Consider the following 7332-nt stretch of genomic DNA (forward strand, 5'->3'; position numbering starts at 1 on the left):
GATTTTTTGATTTATTGTAGAGATGAGGTCTGGCTGCCCAGGCGGGTCTCGAACCCTCGGACTCAGGGAATCCACTCACCTCAGCCTCCCAAAGGCACAGGATTACAGGCTGAGCCACCGAGCCCGACTGTCCTGTGACTTTTTAATGATAGCCATTCTGACCCGTGTTAGGTTGTATCTCATCATAGTTTTGATATGCATTTCTCTGATGATTAGGAGACTGAGCCTTTTTACATGTGTTTGTTGGCTACTTGTATGTCTTCCTTTGAGAAGTATCTGTTCATGTCCTTTGTCCAATTTCTAATGAGGTTGTTTGGTTTTTTCTTTCAGTTTGTTTGAGTCCTTTGTTGATCCTGAATGTTAGACCTTTGTCAGACGCATAGGTTGCAAATGTTTTTTCCCATTCCGTGGGTTGTTTCTTTATTTTCTCAATGTTTTGTTTTTCTTGCTGTGCACAAACTTCTGTTTGAAAAGGTCCCACAACAGGTTCTAGTGCAGCTGCAGAGAAAAGGGAACCCTTCTAACACTGTTGGTGGAAATGTAAGCTAGTTCAACCTTTGTGGAAAGCAGTGTGGTGATTTCTCAGAGAACTAAAATTTGAGCTTTAATACAATCCATCAATCCCTCTCTGAGAATATACCCAGAGGAACATAAATTGCTCTACCAAGAAGACACCAGCACACATATGTTTATGCGGCACTATTCACAGTAGCAAAAAACATGGAACCCATCCCATTGAAAGTGGACTGGAAGCTGGGCTCGGTGGCTCAGCCAGTAATCCCACGCCTTTGGGAGGCTGAGGTGAGTGGATTGCCTGAGCCCGCAGGTTCTAGACCCGCCTGGGCAACTTGGCGAGACCTCATCTCTACAATAAATCAAATATTAGCCAGGCGTGGTAGCGCATGCCTGTAGTTTCCAGCTACTTGGAAGGCTGAGGCGGAAGGATCGCCGGAGCCCAGCAGGTCGAGGCTGCGGTGGCTGGGAGCGGCCACTGCACTCCAGTCTGGGCAACAGAGTGAGACTCCAACTCAAAAAACAAACAAACAAAAAAAGAAAATGCGATACATATACACAATGGAATATTACTCAGCCATAAAGAAGAACAAAATCATGACCTTCACAGCAGCATGGATGCAACTGGACACCATCATACTAATTGAACTATCACAAAAACAAAGAATTGAATGCCACATGTTCTCACTCATAAGCAGGCCCTGATCACTGGTCACACGAGCACAAAGGTGGGATTGGAAGATGCTGGGCACTTTTAGGGGTGGAAGGGAGGGGGAACACGTGGCAACACACTGGGTACCTGGTCCACTATTGGGGGAGAGAGGGCCTACTAGAAGCCCAAACTTGACCTGCACACAACTTACTTATGTAATAAATCCTCACTTGTACCCCCACAACTCTAAAATAAAAAATTTTTTTAAGTCCTTTCTTTGAAAATGTATACTGAATTGTATGAGGATAAAGTGATGTCTGAGATTCGCTTTAAAATACTTCAGCAAAGAAAAAAAGGGACAGATGAAGCAAATAGGGTAAAACTATAATTTTTTTTTAGAATCGTACCATTTTTATTACATTAAAATTACAAAATGCAAAAGTACAGCTTATTTTCTTGCTTGAAGATTAGATTTTTCTCTGGTTTAATATCAACATTTACCATAGCTGCAGGAAATTAAACTGAACCTTTAGAAGGTATCGCATACGGACCTGATTGGGGTTATAGACAATATATTCATTGTAGTTAAGGGTATAACCCTCTGGATTCACAATTCCTGTGTCACTTACTGGTCCTAAGGGCACTGTACTCCCATTCAGGGTGATGAAACAGGAAGGACTGGGAGCCATCTTGCCCAATCCCTTGGTGCTGTGCTTGCCCTGAAGTAATGATTCTGCCTTAGGATTGGCCTCCAGTAGCTCGTTACACTGACCTAGAGCTACCTCTGATAAGAGCAGCGGTCCTGTATTCTTTAAGTGAGAAGCAAAACAGTAATTGGCACTCTTGGAAGACATGTCAGCAAAGTAGATTGCTTTTCCAAACATGTAACCTGTGATGGGAGCCTCAGGTAGGGCAACTCGAAACCCACGGCTCAGGATTCCCACCCAGTTACTCACCCTAGATCCATGCCACAGCAGCATCCTGTTATGAAGGTCCTCTCTGAAGACTTCTTTCTCACCCTCTTTCTCTACTTCAAACACATCCAGCAAGGTCATGGTAGAGTCACTGTGTGTGGGAGTGTGGGTAGATTGTAGGTACTGGGAAATCACTTTGAACTCATATCTTTCATGGTCTAGAGGGCGCAAGGCACAATGTAGTTTTCTATAGTGTTGGTCCAATGGGTGTTCTGGGCTTTGTTGCTCTGTCTTTACCAACTTACTGGCAATTTCAATGTCTCTCAAAGCCTCTAGTAGTTGTACTTTTTCTGACAGTTCCTTCTCTGTTCAGATTAGTGGGGGAGTACAGAGTCCAAAGTCATGTGGAATCATGGTGTAGAATTCACTGCATGCTTCCATGAGAGCTCGTCCATGCTGGCCAGACTAAATACAATCCTCAGTCTTCTTCGGAGACTGGTAACCTGCCTTGATCTGCGCCACTGTCCGCTTCCCAAGTGGAGCTTTCTTGGTATTATACTTCATTTCTATCATCATCTCTTCCATGGCCTGGACTTTACAGATCAACTTTATCAGCTCCTGTACCCGAAGATCTAGCTGTGACTCTGTTTTCAAGGAAGACTTAAGAGATTCTTCTTTTTTTTTCTCTCTTCACCCTGAGTATTGGTGGCATAGTCCATCTGTAGCATATCATATTTTCCAGGCACCTTCTCAAATTTCTCATGATCCTCGCAATTGTTTTTTGTTTTGTCAAGGAATTTCTTTTGAAAGATTTCCTTGGCCTGGTTGAGGTTGGCTGAACAAGCCACCAAGCTGTGCTGCCCCATTTTCTCAACTCGGCCCCATCTCATTCAAACACTGAAGTTCCTCTGGTCATCATCTTCTAATAGCAGATAATACTTGCTGTTGTTGAACGGGAGATTGGTCTGATTTAGCATGACATCATAGACATCGCTTCCTTCACAGTACACATGAGCCTTCCCCACCTTGGCTGTACACTCTGGGTCCACAGGAGCTTTGCCCTTTAACAGCAAGGCCTTCACAGATTCACATTGCTTGTCTTCTGTCTTGTCTTTATTTGCCTTTCCTCCAGCCACAGGCATCTTTTTTACCCCCGTGTCTCTGGCATTCGCGAGTTTTCTTGGTAGGATTAGAGTCTTCTGAAGCTGTGTTGCCATTACTAGCTCTCTTGGTTTCATTTAATGCTACAGAAGCTCGCACCTGGAGGCTGCTGGCTCTCCGCTTTCGCGCCGCCATGAAGCTCAATAATTTTTTAATATTACGTGTGTGGGAGTTAATAATACTAACCTCTACTTCTGTATATGTGAGACTTTTGTGTAATAAAAACACTTTAAGAGCCGGGCTCGGTGCCTCAGCCTGTAATCCCAGCGCTTTGGGAGGCTGAGGTGTGTGGATTGCCTAAGCCCGCGGGTTCAAGACCCGCCTGGCCAACTTGGTGAGACCTCATCTCTACAATAAATCAAAAATCAGCCAGGTGTGGTAGTGCACGCCTGTAGTTCCAGCTACTTGGAAGGCTGAGGCGGAATGATCACTGGAGCCCAGCAGGTCGAGGCTGCGGTGGCCGGGAGCGGCCACTGCACTCCAGTCTGGGTGACAGAGTGAGACTCCAACTCAAAACAAAAAAAAAACACTTTAAGTATGCACTTGAGTAATTAAAATAAGTCACCAGAACTGCATAAGTAATTGGATATTTCATTTTTAAAAACATCTGTCAAAATTAATCATTTTAGTTTTAAAATAGTTTACCTAGCTGGACGCGGTGGCTCAAGCCTTGGGAGGCCAAGGTGGGAGGATTGCCTGAGCCCATGGGTTCGAGACCAGCCTGGGCAACATGGTGAGACCTCTTCTCTACAATATATCAAAAAATTAACCGGGCATAGTAGGACGCACCTGTGGTTCTGGCTACTTAGAAGGCTGAGGCAGAAGAATTGCCTGAGCCCAGCAGGTTGACAGTGGCGTGGTCATGAGCATGCCACTGCACTGCAGCCTGGGCGACAGAGTTAGACTCTGACTAAAAACGATGATAATGATAATTTACCTTAAGCTGTTCTTTTCTAGTTATAATTAGGATTGTCCCGAAGTGTTTTCACAGTAGTACAAGGTCACCAGGATTTGGATCTCTCATTGTGTTGCTCTTTTGGGCAGAGCTGATTAATGAATGAACCAGACCAAACCCATTTTACAGATAGTCCTGCAGCCCAGGACTGCTGTGCCCTCCCTGACCTATTGTGTCAGGAGCCCCCACTCTTCATAATTGGGTTTCCCAGCTCTGATGGAGCTCCTTTTCTTAGCCACAAACGCATACCTACAATAGGCTTTGTCTGCTTACATACCAAAGGAAGAATAATACCAGCCAAACAGAACCCTGCCCTATGTCAGAAATCATCCTCTGGTTCTTGGTCATGTTCTGGTTGACCCCCTTGGTCCTCCTTGTTTTCCCTAGCACTCCTAGATTTTTACTCTTCTTGCCTTCTTAGACTTCTGTCCCTCATTTGCATGGATTTATTGATAGAATATTCAGACACTTCTTGGGTTAACAAAATTACTGAACCTTAATGTTTGCTTGCTTAGATCAATATCTGCCATACCCAACTACTCTATTAAATTTTTAGGCTTAGCCCTTTTATATGCCTTTACAGTACCACTTGGCCCTGTTTTATAATTGTTTGCTCCCATCTGTTAGGTCAATTCCTCATGAAAAGACTGTAGTAGACCACTTTTATTTTTAGGTAACAAAACCCTGACATGACTCTCTTAGGCAAAAAGAGGAATTTATTGTCTCACAAAATTAAATCACAGGGACAGATAATTAGTCAGTGACACGAAAAGAGAGGGCTAGAACTTTTAAATTTGCCACTCCTGACACAAAAATCTGGGGATTAGCAACCTAGCTTGCCTTTGACCATGATCTCAGGATCACCTCCCCCAATACCTCTATACTAACTTCACCTGGCAATCCTAATTAGGTACAGCCCAGCTCTGTAAGCTAGATTTTCAAGTGAGCAATTGAATCCAGCTTAATTCAGTATTTCAAATATTGACTATTTGCTTATTACATGTCAGGCACTATTAGGTTTTGGGGTGAGAATATGTAAAGGACATGGTTCCTGTTCTCAATGGGAATCTCAATACTAATATCACCCCAGCTACCACTTGAAAAGGTCATTTAGTTTAATCTGTTCTCAGAAGCTCCATTCTACCTTCGTTCTTTGTGAACTGAGGTTATAATTATTTTTATGTATTTTACAATAGAATATAACTCTAGCCACCCTATAAGTATTGGAATTATGAAGTTTCTTTAAGCATTCATTGTAAACTTTAAGGTCTAAATTGAACAGAAGGTTTTCTAATTTTCTACTAGTCATTGATTGTATTTCCAGGCACTTTGATGCTGGACGCCATGGGGTATAGTTGCTCCATGGGTTCTTGACTTTGCCACAGAAAATAATTTCAGAATGAGTCCAAAGTATAGTTTAAAACAAGATTTATTAGAAAGAAAAGACACTCAATGGAGAGCATGGGTTCCTTAAAAGAAAGGGTACACTAACTTGTTGGCAATATTTGTTTATATATATAAATAAAATGATTAAGCAACCTATTTTTTTTTTTTTTTTTTTGAGTTGGAGTCTCACTCTGTCACCCAGACTGGGCCACTCCTGGCCACTGCAGCCTTGACCTGCTGGACTCCGGCGATCCTTCTGCCTCAGCCTTCCAAGTAGCTGGAACTACAGGCGTGTGCTACCACACTCAGCTAATTTATTTATTTATTGTAGAGATGAGGTCTCACCAAGTTGCCCAGGCGGGTCTCGAACCCGCGGGCTCAGACAATCCACTCACCTCAGCCTCCCAAGGCGCAGGATTACAGGCTGAGCCACCGAGCCCAGCAAGCAACCTATTTTTTAAACGAAGATTTGTGTGCTACAAGGAGGGTTACCATCTATTGATCACAAGTTTTTAATTCTTATCATCTACTTCTGAACTTACTTGCATATTGTGAAAATCTCAAGATAATGGTAAAGGTTACTGTTTTGTGGTTTAATTAAGTTTCTTCCTGAAAATATCATGCCTCAGTGCCTCTGATAATTCTCTTATTGCCTTGCTCATGGTTTCTGTAGCTGAGTATATCAGCCACCCCACATTCCAAGGTTGGGTTTGGGTACCTGGTCAGCCTGAGTATTGTTCTACAGAGTTATGTCCTGATGAGATGGCACTTGGCTGGATGCCTAACCATTTGGTTTTCTAATTATCTGAGCTATGCCTGCCTGCAAGAAACTCATCTATTTATCTCTCAGCTATGCTGACTACCCTGTCTTAACTTAACCAAGTTTTGAAGAAAAAAAAATTATTTAAAAGATTCTTATTAGCCGGGCATGGTAGCGTGCGCCTGTAGTTCCAGCTACTTGGAAGGCTGAGGCGGAAGGATCACCAGAGCCCAGCAGGTTGAGGCTGCAGTGGCCGGGAGCGGCCACTGCACTCCAGTCTGGGCGACAGAGTGAGACTCCAACTAAAAATAAAAATAAAAAATAAAAGATTCTTATGTTTGGGATTTTCTTGAATATTTGTTTTTTCTTCTTTTTAGTTGCAAACTGTTTTCTGTTTATCTTTTTTGTATGTTTCTGTTTAAAGACATGCTAGATTTTGCTGCAATCCCCAAAATCTTAGTGACCTAAAGCAAGAGTGTGTCTCTCAGGCATGATATCTTGGGTTAGCAGGGGCTCTGCTCCACATTGTTCCCACTAAAGGATGAAAGTTTGTAGTGGGAATCTTTGTGGAGAGAGATGGGACACCGAGGCTACTTTGCCAGGAAACACTGTTTACTGGAGCCAGCACTGGCTCAGCAGATTGGCTGAGCCAATCCAAAGGCTGAGCCCCGAATGCAGGGAGGTATTGCCTTATATATTATTTCTTTACATTGTAACCTCTTTGCCTCTTTATAAGGTTATAGTTTGGCATTATTCATTTCATTGGATATTTTGTAGCTCGAGGCAGCAGTTAACATTACATGTTACACACTGATTGGTTTTACTTAATTATTTCATTTGCATGTCCTATTTGTTGATTGGCTTACAAGATCATTATCCTGATTGGATTTTGCCAAAAGTTTGAACATGTAGTCCACCAAAATGAAAAACCTGTGAAAAGGGTAGCACAAAGAAGCAGGAAGTAATTTATTTTCCCTTTCTTACTTCTCGA

General features: G+C 42.8%; 1 pseudogene across 1 annotated transcript; it reads right to left on the minus strand.

Moving 5' to 3' along the window:
* Window positions 1-1553: 1553 nt before the first annotated feature.
* LOC103277183 lies at window positions 1554-3375 on the minus strand (annotated as a pseudogene). The gene has a single exon (XR_002481347.1). The product of XR_002481347.1 is annotated as a poly [ADP-ribose] polymerase 2 pseudogene (transcript).
* Window positions 3376-7332: the final 3957 nt, after the last annotated feature.

This window comes from Carlito syrichta, unplaced genomic scaffold, assembly GCF_000164805.1.
Source record: "Carlito syrichta isolate Samal-C Ts95f unplaced genomic scaffold, Tarsius_syrichta-2.0.1 Scaffold316502, whole genome shotgun sequence".
In the NCBI taxonomy this organism is placed as follows: domain Eukaryota; kingdom Metazoa; phylum Chordata; class Mammalia; order Primates; family Tarsiidae; genus Carlito; species Carlito syrichta.